The following is a 13683-nucleotide window of genomic DNA, read 5'->3' on the forward strand; positions in this document are numbered from 1 at the left end:
TTGTGCTGGCCGATCGCCGAATGTCTCGTGGCGCCCCACAGTCAGGCCAGAGGTCCTTCTTCTCATATGCTGGCTTGCACACGTTTTGTTTTCCAGCTCTCCACTTTTCGTGTGTCTCTCTCTTTTTAGTCTTTGCGCTCACTATCTCCCTTAAGTCAGTTTGGTGGCTGATAGGCCACCACGGGGAACGCCCCCACCTCACAGGTGCCTACAATTGTCCGCTTAATCCACAGTGGAATAATAAAAAACATATTGTTCAATCAACACTAAACACACACTATAAATATGGAGATAAAATCATGCAATAGGAATATCAATAAACAAACATGCAATATCACTATTACAATAAAATCATGCAAATAAAATCGACACCCTGTACCAACACAGTCTGATCCAAAACAAAATATAAAAACACAATTTTCCACTGTGTGACATTAATAAGTTTGAAACCACCACTCAACCCATTTGAGTTCAGATATATACACTTAAAAGGGCAGGTGCAACAAGCCAAAAATAAAATTAATAATAATGTTGTCCCCTGTTGAAGAAATAGACAAATCTACAGAGGCACAAGAGGCCAGGTCCAGCTCCATAGAGCGAAGACTAACAGAAAAGGGGCAGGAGATGCATGAACAGGAAGCCAAGAAAAATGAAAGGTCATTTAGCAAGGCATATGAGTCCTGGAAGGAGTTAGCAAGAGGAGTTAGAACAAAGCTGAAAGGTTTCTGCTCAAACGAAGACCTTGTTAGAACACAAACGGACATTAAGGCTAAAGAAGTATTAATGCATGAACTGTATGAGCCTATCCGACGTAATCATACTTCTACTCCAGATGTTGTCAAGAAAATGCGTGTGTTGCCCTAACAACAGAAATTTGTGATCTCATTAGTAAACGACTAGAAGATATAGATAAGACTTTTAATGACAGGCTCGAGAAGGAGCGTGTAAGGATGATATTAAGTAAGGAGGAGTATGGATCTGTTTTTGGGAAAACAGAAACAGTTATTTCAGAGCATTCAAAGGGCTCAGATTCATACTCTGGAGCCACCTCTACGACTTCTAGCAAACGTGTGGATGCCGAAGCTGACCTTGCAGCTAAACTAGAACAGGCGAAGGCAATGCAACGAATACATGAACAGCAAGCCAAGTTGAGTAGCTTAGAGCATGAGTGGAAAATCAAGGAAGCACAAATGATTGCAGAAATGACAGCAAAGCTAGAGGAAGAGAGAACTAAACTGCAACAGCTACAGGCAGAAAATGAGGTAAAAGTAGCAGCAGCCAGAGTGAGAGCTTACAACAACTACGATGGATTGGAAAGCCTTAAGTATGAAGCAGATGACAAATCACAACTTGATAGCCAAATCATTGAATCTCAGAATCCATTGAATCCACAGGCTGAATCATTTCGACCTCAGTGTGCACCACCTGAGATTTTGCAAAAGCAACAGGAGGTCAGCTTAACACAGGAGCTTGCAAGCTTGTTCGTCTCCAACCGTCTGCCTGCACCTGAACCCACAGTGTTCACTGGTAACCCTTTAAAGTTTATACACTGGAAGATATCCTTTATGGCATTGATTGGCCACAAACCCCTCCCCGCAGGAGAAAAAATGTTGTACTTGAAAAGTTATCTTGCAGGTGAGGCACGGAAGGCGGTCGAAGGATTCTTCTATCGAAACTCAGAAGATGCATATCAGGGTGCCTGGGAGATTCTTCAGGAGAGGTATGGAAGTTAATTTGTCGTCCAAAAGGCTTTCAGGGATAAACTGATGAAATGGCCAAAAATAGCTCCCAATGACCCAGTAGCCCTCAGAGAGTTTTCAGATTTCCTTCAAAGTTGTGCCGAGGCCATCCCTCATGTTAAAGGGCTGGCAATTCTAAATGATTGTGAAGAAAATCATAAACTTCTCAAAAAACTACCCGAATGGCTGGTACGCAGATGGGGTCGCGTTGTTGTGGATGAACTAGACAGATGTCAAGAGTATCCACCATTTGCTCATTTCACCAGATTTCTACAAAGGGAAGCTAGAATAGCCTGCAACCCCATTGCTTCTCCCTTCTTATTAACCACTAAAGTAACAGATGAAAGGCTTCCTAAGAGAACCAAGGCACTCAGCACCAATGCTCAAGCTAAGCACTCTGCAGGTAAACCAGGGACCTTAATTTCAAAGCCAAGACCACCATGCTTCGTCTGCAACGATGAAACACACGGTGTCGCCAAGTGCCCAACCTTTGCCACAAGGCTTCCTGATGAAAAGAGAGCTTTCATTCGTGAAAACCGTCTTTGCTTCGGCTGTTTAAGAAAGGGCCACACTAGTAAAGAATGCAAAAGAAGGCACACATGCACTATATGTGGTCGAAATCATCCAACTTGCTTGCACATAGAGAGAATTGAGGGAGCCAGTGAAATGTTAAACAGTGATTCACCAGCTGCAGGAAATGAGACAAAGGAAGTCCGTAATGTCATGTCACACACATTGACAAGATACTCCTCAGCTACGTCTAGCATTGTTCCAGTTTTTGTGTCATTGGCAGAAGACCCCCACAGTGAGATTCTCACATATGCTCTGCTCGACACACAGAGCGATTCAACTTTCATCTTGGGAGATCTGGTCTCTGCACTAAATGTGAAGACTCAGCCAGTGCAATTAAGGCTCAGTACAATGACAGCAGTAGACACAGTCATAGCTAGCAAAGTGGCTTGTGGATTGCAAGTTCGTGGGCTCCATAGTGAGTCGCATGTTCAGCTACGCCAGGCATACACAAGGGATTTCATCCCAGTCGATAAGTCTCACATTCCTACAAAGGACACCGCACTTCAGTGGCCACATCTGAGGCAACTGGCAAACAAGCTGCAGCCACTTCAAGACTGTGAAGTGGGATTGCTGATTGGCTATGATTGCCCATCAGCACTGGCCCCTCTAGAAGTCATTGTAGGGTCAGAAAACCATCCATTTGCTCAAAGAACCGTGCTTGGCTGGAGCATCATAGGATCAGCAAATCCATATCTTGATAGAAAGGAACATCAAAGCTTTGTACACAGAGTGGCAGTAAAGGAAATGCCATTGCCTCCGGTCAATGATGTGTTAAAGGTCCTAGAAATGGATTTCAGCGAAAGAAACTATCAAGATAAATATGTTTCTCAAGATGATGTTCATTTTGTAAAACTCCTCGGCAGCACAATCACAAAAAGGAAGGATGGACACTATGAGATGCCACTTCCTTTCAAGGGCAGCTCTCCACCCATGCTGCCAAACAACAAGCGACTGGCTGAAGCTCGTTTGCAACACCTCAAGAGGAAGTTAAGGTCCAATAGGCAGTACCATGACCTAGAGCTGGGCGATATGAGATTTTTTCATATCACGATATGTTTTTTTTCATTTCAGGCGATAACGATATCTATCACGATATAAGCCAAATAACTATATTTGTAAGATTTAAATGTGCCGTTGCTCACAAGTAAAATGTGAAATAATCAGCAGCTTGTTTTTATTTAAATATTTATTTCCCATAATAAGTTCAACAGGGTAGATGTACTTAAGGAACATGAGACTTTTTCAGATAAATAAAGGCAAATATTGCAAACTACACAAAAGGCAGCCGCTAAAGCGTTTAAGTTTCAAAATAGAACAAACGAAACAGACTAAATTGTCAATTCCACTTATTCTAAAAATAAATCTTAGTTTGTTTTACAGAAGAACAGACAAAACTGACTAACTTTTGTCAATATCAAATAAACTGAAAACTAAAAGGAAATTCTCAATCTCTCCTTGTTGTATAGCTGAGCTTTTCAAACAGTTTTAACAGTTACTTTAGTCTGACAAAAGCCGAATGACGAATTAGCGCTTCCAGTCAGAGACTGAGGCTACGTCCACACGTACACGGGTATTTTTGAAAACGGAGATTTTCCGTTTTCGTTTTAAAAAATAATCCCGTCCACACATAAAGGCAGAAATGAAGGAAAACGCTGCTATGAACATGCCAAAGCAGCAGGTGGCGCTAGATTCCTAACCGTGCGGAAATGTTGGCCAATCAGAAGTCTAGAAGCCTCGGTGGGAAAAAGTAAACAAAGCTGGGGCATAGAAGCAGAACCGAGTCGTATGTGTGGAGGGACAGTAACTGTGTGTATATGTAAGCATTTAAACACTGCAGAGAGTACAATTAACAGTATTGTATTGACGACAAACACCGACAACTAACGCCGAGGAGAGGGGCGGTGCTGACTCACGAGCGAAGCAGCGAGTGAATAAAATCAAACAGCCGTACCAGCCTTATGCTGTTCTGTGGTTTCTAAAGCTGCTTTATCACTGAGTAAATTAAGGAAATTATTTCTAAATGTCGCCTGGAGGACAAACAGATGTTAAATAATACGTCACGTTTCATTTGAGGTTTGATGCTAAACAACAGCAGGACTGTTAGAGCTTATGTTTTTACAGGAATGAATTATTTATGACGTTACAATAAGAGGCAGTTCCAGCAGAAACAGAGCCAGTCACAGGCTGTCACTGCAGAGAAGAAGTTAACTCATTTTTACTTTACTTAGAAAGCTTAGGTCTACTTTTCTGTGCATGTATTTATCCACACAGACAGATTTGGTCTTGATTACGGTTACAGTTTAAAAGCGGCAGAGGTGAATTTAACTGTGTAGCTTTGAAGCGCTCAAAGCAAAATTGTAGAAAAAAACACACAGATGAAACATGGTGGATACATAGACGGACCAACTACAATGACAGAAGACGCGACTTAAATACACACAGAGAACACAGGGAGATTACACACAGGTAGGGAACACAGCTGGGAGTAATCAACAAGACGAGACAGAGGTAAAACTGAACACACACACACGAGACGCAGACCTTCACAATAAAACAGGAAACAGGAACACTACACAAAGACGCAGACTCGACACTGAGAGACAGACAGAAAATGACACATGGAACTAAACCCACACAAAACATGAGAACACAAATAAATAGAAACATGGAACTCTAATAATAATCATCATAGCACCCAAAACCACAACAATCATTCAAAAATAAACTAACAATCAAAACTCAAAATACTGGTTCGAAACTGACCCAGAACCGTGACAGTACCCCCCCTCCAAGGGCTGGCTCCCGACAGCTCTAAACAAAAACCCAGAACAAAACCGAGCACCAGACCAGGGTGGGCGGAGGGGATCCAGGAAGGAGCGTCCGAAACAAAAAACAAGGAGCACAAGAGTCCAGAGTAAACCAAAAACACAAGAAAACAGTCCAAGAACACAGGACAACAGATCAAAAACAAAACCAGAGCTCAACAAGAGTCCGAGAAAAGTTCAGGGGGTCGACACGGGGGTCGACAACACAAGGACCAAGACAGTTCCGGAGGCCGACCGTGCACACGGCAACGGCGGCAGAGCAGGCAAAACCAATCAGGAGATTTGTAAAATAGCAATTGTGTATTTTGTTCACCTTGTATATATTGTTCACTGCAGCAGCCTAGTAGGCGTGACAAACCATTTTTGTTGATTAAGTTTTCTCCTGTTTTTCGTTTAGAAAGTTAGGTAAGTGAATTGTCTTTTGGTTGGTTTTCATTTTGTGTAGGAAAGTGTAGGGACCATTAGGGAGTTTTGTTTGTTATTTTTGGCACTGCTCACTGCTGAAGCAAATAAATGGCTTCTTAGCGCTTTAAAAGATACTACTGTTTGTGTTCTTTCTTGGGTGGTGCGTGAGTGGGGCCAATTTGTTGTTGCGTTCAATACACGCCTAGACTAAGAACGTAACACATTGAAGAAACCTGTAGCATGGCACATGGTGGACCCACTTTTCAGTCGGGTTGAGTTCTGGACTTTGACTGGATCGCTGCAGCACTTTGATTCTCTTTAAGCTCTTCTTATGGAGATTTGCTGCTGTGCTTCGGATCATTGTCCTGTTTCCTGACCCATTTTGGTCAAACTCTAGCTGTCATGCACATGGCCTCAGATTTGACTGTAGAATACTTTGGTGTGCAGAGATGTTCATGGTCATCTCAGTGACTGCAAGGTGCCCGAATCGCCACCCCTCCACTGATTCTGTCCTGTAGCTTCATAAAGTAAACAAAGGAAATCGCTGCAGTTTGTCAACAGATCAAAGTGAACTTCTCTTTTTATTGAGTGATATTATTGCTAATAATTAGCCTACACGCTGATCTGCTTTCTAGTGGCTGGAGCTCCAACAGAGTAAATGAATGTGAATGCATGCAAATTCCATTCATTGCTGGTTTCATATATAAAGAGTGAACATCTAGGCTTACAGTGTTGTCCGACAGTCCCTCCTTGGGTGTTTGCCATGCATTCTCTGGACACATAGAAGAAGCAGCAGAAGTCATCTGGTAGTTTATAAGCACTGATGGGTCTTAGATTTGGTAAATCACATAGATTAGATATTATATAGGAAATATATCAAAGTTCGCAAAGATTGTGAAATGGGGGTGTAAATGTTGGATTTTGGGGTTCCTGCATATGTAAGTGTAGAAGGAAATGAGGATTTGTACATATTACCAAAACATTAGGTGAAATTACAGTCATTTAATTTACAGATACCATTAGGCAAAGCTGAACTTAAACCTACAGATCATGGCAGGAGTACTGAGACATCAGTGATACAGGAAAGCATCTATACAACATTGAAAAACATGTTGGTTGTGGGAGGAGTGGGTAGGAGTGGAGTAGAAGAAATCATTTGTCTCGGGGTAGGACACACAGGTGCTGCAGCTGATAGGTAAGCACCCAACTAGACAGTGTGTGTACTGCACCTGAGTTTGTTCATGTAAGTGACGGCGAGTGCCTCACTCATGTCATTGCCTGGCCCTATTTGGTTCATAACAGACAGAAAGTACATTACCTTAAAAAGGTACAAGCTGCAACAGGTTTTGGCATTTATCCAGTAAAAACTGTCACTAACAGAGAAAGAGTCAGAAATTGCAACAAATATAACATGACAGTTTCTAAAAATGACTTAAATTGCAACAAATATAACATGACAGTTTCTAAAAATGACTTGACTGATTATAAGTAGAATACAAGGTCCGTACAATAATGCTGAGTCATAAATATACTCGGAAAACCGGTGATTTCTGCCAACATAAGGAAAGATATTGGAATTTAAGGATAAAAACACAGAAACTTCGTGAAACACCGCGTGAGTTGAGTACGAGCCAATGAGGGTACGAGCAAAAACAGGGCTCGTACTCAACCGACCAATCAGCACGCCCCTATGGTTTTCTGTCCGAAGGGGGTGAAGCAACCTGAGTCCAGGGTGTCATCATTCGGATTGGAAGTGGTCTGTGTGGCGGGTTTCTTCCTGTATTTATTGAAGGACTTTCTTCTCGGATATGCACTTCTGAGTAAGTTCTATGAACCAGTTGCTGAGTCTGCTAGCTTTAGCTTCCTACATTTGGGTAGTATTTGTGTAACCGGTAACAGCAAATGACCGTACAGTAGTACAGTGACACGTTAGCTCGTCTGACCTGACCGTCTGAAGCCAGCCAAGATGCCAACTTATATTCAACGGTGTCGATTTCCGTAATTGTACAAAGAAAACGTGCGCTCATTATGTGCTGTGTAAATGCTAAGTACACGCCGCATATCTGTGGTGGCAGTGGTGGCTCGCTGTGTGACGCAGTGTTTGTGTTGAAAAGCACCGGAGAGTTTGCTGCACAGAGCTCGTATCGTATACAAGACTGTACTGGGAGTAATCACTGCTAAATCACTTGATGTGACTCATCGGTGTCATTATATTAGGAACTGTTGCACAGATGCTGAGCGTTTTCTTGATGGTCCTTTTGTGATGTGTTGCTCGCTGATTTTGGCATTATGGATATTCACTCGGCATCACAGCAGACTGTACTTGCCAGATCTATCAAATTTAATGAGTTTGGGATGAGCTGGCATAAAGCACAGAGTAATGTAAGGTCCATCATTTAAACTTCCTGCTTCCCTCCCTATAGTGTTAACGGATATAACATCTGAGTCTCAAATTAAAAACCAGGCAGGTAGCCAAGAAGAAAGAGTTTAACATTGTACTACTGCCAAAAAAAATAGGAAACGGACAAATCAGCTGTTTTAGTCATTTGGAAGACACTCTGATTTTTCATTGTTTTGTCTCCTGAAAACCGCAGATATTTGTATTATTTTACATGAAACCGTTTTTTCTCTTATTTCCTGCAGTCTGACACTTGTGCCCATGCTCCATTTCCACACCTCAGCTGCCAATAACCACTCAAGAGGAAGAAGATGATTTTCACAGCCCGTTCAATCCTGTCACCACAAAGATCGTGCAAAAACCTCTCGAAGTAAGTTATTTATTGTGATAGACTTAGTATTAGAGTTGTCATATGTCTGAAAGTTTTCAAAACTGTTAGTTTGAAAGTTCTTTTGAGGCAGAATAAACCAGCTTTTCTAGCAAATAACTTTACCCAGGAAACACTTTGTGATTTAAAGGATGTATCCCTCTGTCTTTATTGTTTCTTCAGGATGTCTTCAAATCTGCATATGGCTTTCTTTGGCGCTTACTTCAATAGTTGACGCTGTGGGTAAGTAGGTTTTGCTAAAAAGTTTGTAAACTACTGTTAAATCCTCGGTTACATTAGATTGCTATAACTGAGAACAAGACTAGTTATAACTGACTGTATTAATAGGTTATAAAGTCATTTCTTCCTTCACCCTCGTATTCCTCACACCTCTCTTCTTCTCTTGCTCATTCCCTGCTATGGCTGTGGGATATTATATGTATCGATTTAGAAAATCAACTTTTACTGCACTGCAAACAACTGCACTCAGAAAACAACTTAAATATATGAAAGAAATATGATAGTATTCCCTTAAAAGTAAATACTGGCTAGACAGTGAGCTCCCTTGGTGGAGGTTTGCGCTCTTGGAGTGCTTCTTGTTTAGTACATGCATTTCTGATGTATATTTTTATTCTTAAACCTCTGTCTTGTTTCTTTTGTCCTTCAGACTGCAAAAACATCATATGTTCACTTGGCCAGCAGGTCATTCTGCCATGTAATGCTCCTGGAAATATGGTAGTCCTCGCCATGCAGTGGTCCAGACGTGACCTGACAGAATACGTGCTGCACTATCGTGATGACCAACTTGATCCAGACGACCAGGATCCGTCTTATACGGGCCGGGTAAACCTGACCAATACCCACATGCAGAATGGGGATTTCTCAATGATACTGATGAACATGACGACTGCTGACATTGGAACATACGAGTGTATAGCCTTCCAGAGAAGACCAGGGATGGACTCTGAAATCCTCAGCATCGTAAACCTGAATGTCAGTCAGTCAGGTGAGTTTGTGCTCATGTCAAATGATGACACTTTAAAAGAGTTTTCACCTCCCTGACTCCTGACAATTCACACCAATGCATTTTTTTTTCTCGACAGATGAAGGAAGCAGGAATGGAGTCAGCAGTGGCGCAGCTACAGGAAGAAACCATCTTGGTCTCATTGTGTCACTGTCAGTTATTGCAGGGATCATTCTGGTGGCTGGTATTCTCTTAATCTATATTAGGTGCCAAACTAACATTGGATCCTCAGCTTCCCCCCACTATGAAATGACATCAACATCTCAGCATGTCTAAATTAGAAAGACCCTCAAATTTATTCCAAACATCTAAAACTTAAAATGACAGTTAAAAGCTGAGGTGTGGCTTGTAGTGAAAAGCACAGAGAAGTTAATTAGAGTAGAATAATAGAAGCTCGGATCCATTTATCGTTTAACCTACATTAAGCAAATTCAGATTGTGGTTCGGCTCGGAACCACTTTGATTTGTGCCTTTGTCATATGTTTTCTAATGCTGGCCGTATATATGTCACGTGATAGATTGGCTGGGATTTTTTAGAGATTTCTTTGCACTGTTTACCACTAAGAGCGCTCTGGAGCCCATCGAGAATGAAATTTTAACTTTGATTTTAAAAAAATTACCGAAAGAATTTATATTTCATAACGAAGTCAACAGAGCAAACATTATGGCGCACAACAAGTTCATGCACCAAATTTGGAACGAGTCCAAATTAAGTTTCTTTCAAAGCTTTACTTCACAACATGAACCTTAACAAGTCATACACTAAATGTGTAAACCTTATGCAAAAGTATTTATTATAATGCACTGAAACTTTTTCTTATTTATTTATTTGGTTTTTAGTATAAAGGTGCTTTTAAAACTCCTAAATGAAAAAAGGTCCTACGTTTTCCCGACAGAATTTTGTGTGTTTTACATCCAAGCACAAATTTCCTGAAAAGAGAAACATGTTTTTATTGAAGTTACTTTCTGCCAGTAAAATGTTTTCATGTTTGCAGATCCGTTTTGTCTTTAGGTTGTTCTAGCTGCCAAAAACAACAGTGTTGTGGTGCTAAGAGGGAAAAGTCCCGTAAATTGTTTAGTAAGATTTAAATTATGAGGGATTTTTACTGACACCGTCTTGATGTTTTCGAACTGGACATAACAATGAGGGATGGATCTCTCTGAAAAACTGAGTTTACTTACAGGGTACCCACACGCTTAAGGTATTACCCTGCTTCATCTCCCTTATGACTCTCATGGGGATCATGGTTTAGAAAGTGAGCATCATGTTTATCTCATAAGACTAGAAAAAGGTGGCTGACAGCATGAACTCATCTGGGAGATGTTTACAGAGTTCACAAAGTAAATCGCCAGTCGACCCCAAGCTGTTCAAGTATTTAAGCATTATTGTATTTTCACTAAAGCACTGCATTATACTGAATAATAGAAGTCTTTAACTTTGAGTAGCATTCCAGATGTGGTTATGTATTATGTGATACTGTATGGTAGACAATGTGCCCATTAAGCATTAGGGCACTTTATTAGATACTTTATCAAATGTTGAAAGTTGAATGTGAAGGATCATAGTCAGAGGGCTGTGGGACATTGGCTACCAGCTGCTTATCACTAAAGGAAAGAAAGGTGATTCATGCCTTACGTTTTTATCTTCTGTCGTTTTCTGCTTCATGGCCTGATTACAGTGAATTTGTGGGACCATACTGTATGTTTTTTGACTCCCCAAGAAATGCATTAGGCACATACAGAGTATACATTTTTGTAGCAATAATAACTGCTCTTTAACTGTTGAAATGGATGTTTTCAGGTACATGATCACATTTTTACCTGGTTAATGAAATTTCCTTGGTATCTCTAACAAAAGGGTAATGATAAGTGGCCCTATCATTATATTTATAGCGACAGTTTCATGTCTTTCAATGTGCTTTCCTATGTTACACTATTTAACATTGTGTTTGTTTTTATTTCCTTGGTCCAAAAAAGTTTGGGTTTAGTATTTTACAAAGGGCAAAGCATCCATACTTTTTACTGTGATGATGACATGATGACACTAAAGCCTTGAAACAAACTTTGAATATTTGTTCTTACTTTGTGAGTCTGTATATTGCTATGAACTGTGCTTTTTTTAAAAAACATTTTTACAATGGAACATTCCAAGTGCCATCGTTTCTTTTGTATGTTCTGCACATGCTCTGTACAATCATGACCCTGAGACCAATAAAGATCTATTTATTCTTTCACTTGAGTGTGCTGCTCTTGTTGAGTCTTTATGGTTCACATAAAGATAATGTAGAGCAGAATTTGCGTTTTATTTTTTTTTATTAGTTTACATTTTTGTTTCCTCTTTAAATGTTTAGCTTTTGTTATTTTCAATGTCTGTTTTAGTTTTTAATTGAGAATATGAGGACTGTCAAATGGAAGATAGGTGTGACGATACACATATATACTAGCCTAATGATAAAATGGATCAGTTTGGCAAATATATTTTACAGTGTTTATTTATTCGACAAAATACGTTAAATGTCACCGTTATTATTGGCTGGCCGGAAACAGCGGGGGTGTCCAAATTCAGAGGCTGCTTCCACCTGAGGACCCGCCTTCGCGGTCTAAAGAAAGCCGCGTAGTATGTCACGAGCTCCCTCGGTGGAGTGAAACTGCGTCTGCTCCTTGCTGTCTAAAATGTAACCGGGCGCTGGCGTCAATTCTCCACCGTCTCACACTTTGTTTAATCAGTTTTCTGTTTGACGTTTATTCAGCTTTGTGAAAACCCCAGAGGACCCCTCCCGAGGGATTAATAAAGTTACATTTAAAGGAGCCAGCATCAGCTGAGAGATATAGAGGAGAACAGGGGGACAACAGACAGCTCTCTGTAGTTGACAGACTGGTAAAAACATTGAAAACAGTTTTTAGATATTTGCTTCCTGTATTTGCAGAAGTATCTCCAACACAAACTGTAACAGCTGCATGCAGGGAACCACTCAGTCATGTTTATCCTGCAGGACAGGATCTGACAGGGAAAGAAGGAAAAATAAGGGAACCACGGACAACTTTGATAATGCTTTGATTTATCCACAGTACATTTAGTTCAAATATTGTTTCCATCACAGAGGGATTGTGCTGGTTTCAGTGGGGAAAGTATGCAGCTCATTTAAATGTTCAAAGAGCTGTGAAAAGTTGTCCGTTCATAAAGTGTGTCAGTATTTTATAAGGATGCCATGTTTCTGTATCATCTCTCTCCTGTCAGAGCCTCTTCCAAACATCAGCCTGTTTAATGCTCTCATATCTTCAACATCTCGAGTAAATTATACTGCACAGTTTTCTCTCCAATAAAAGAATATTTACTGCATGAGTCTGTTTTCCATTTTATCTGAAACATTCAAGGAGGAGATCTTTTACTGTATTTTGGTGATATTGCCCTTAAATGTGACTAAAGCTTTCATACAGTGGTGATCACGGACATAACTCTGAGATCAGTCTGACTGAACTCTGAAAATCACTGAGTGTTATTTCACAGAACCATAATTAGATTAACTCAAACGGAAACACGCGGTGTTAAACAGTAGTATAATTATCATTAACTGTCAAAGTAAGTGCGTATTTTGCTTGTTTCCGTTTCCATCAAAAATCGAATTAATTAATAATTGTTTGATTTGTGTTGATGAAGGCCTGCCTCCTTCTCCTCACAGTCACTTTTTACGAGACCATGAGTGTGTTTCATTTTTTGTTCTGTCAGTCTTGGATGTGACTCCTGAAAAGAGATTCACCATGATTCTGGTTCTCCTTTCACAGTCAGTACTGCTGGTTTCTCTCTCAGACTGACTGAAGATGAGTGATCTGGAGTCTCCAGGATCCAGCCGTCTGTCTGTGACCGACACAAAGTAAGATACTGTCTCTAATGTACACGAAGGAAATAGAGAACATAGGTGAAATCAGTATGTAGAAACAATTACAAGTTTAAAAGGACAAGTAAGATTGAGTGGGAGAGGACTGGTTTAACAGGAAGAAGAGAAAATCCGTGCAAAAAGTTTCACTTTGAAATCTTTAAAAGAATGTGGACAAACAGGTGGACTTGGTGTCAGTGGAGTTTACTCCTGGAAGTTTGAGATTATGATGATTATTACTTCAAAAACACCTGTACAGACGTTTATCACTCATTCCATACCAGCGCAGTGCCCAGTAACACTTTGAGGTGACTGGAGCTTTATATATAAAATGAATGCAGTCCGATCAGTTTATGAGAATAGTCAAAGTGACTTTGGTAATATTAGTTGCCAATTTTTAGTTGGTATTGGTTTGTAAGATTAGTTTAAAATAAAGACTTCATTTTAACTGAATTTTGTTACGTCTCAAGAATTTGG

At 40.3% G+C, this 13683-nt stretch overlaps 1 long non-coding RNA gene across 1 annotated transcript; it reads left to right on the forward strand.

Annotated features, from left to right (window-relative positions):
- The first annotated feature begins 7190 nt into the window (after positions 1–7190).
- LOC143412685 (uncharacterized) lies at positions 7191–11565 on the forward strand. The gene is made up of 5 exons (XR_013093211.1): positions 7191–7362; positions 8186–8310; positions 8491–8550; positions 8975–9313; positions 9411–11565. It is a non-coding gene; the product is annotated as an uncharacterized LOC143412685 (long non-coding RNA).
- Positions 11566–13683: the final 2118 nt, after the last annotated feature.

The sequence above is a fragment of the Maylandia zebra genome, linkage group LG15 (assembly GCF_041146795.1).
Source record: "Maylandia zebra isolate NMK-2024a linkage group LG15, Mzebra_GT3a, whole genome shotgun sequence".
Taxonomy (NCBI): Eukaryota; Metazoa; Chordata; class Actinopteri; order Cichliformes; family Cichlidae; genus Maylandia; species Maylandia zebra.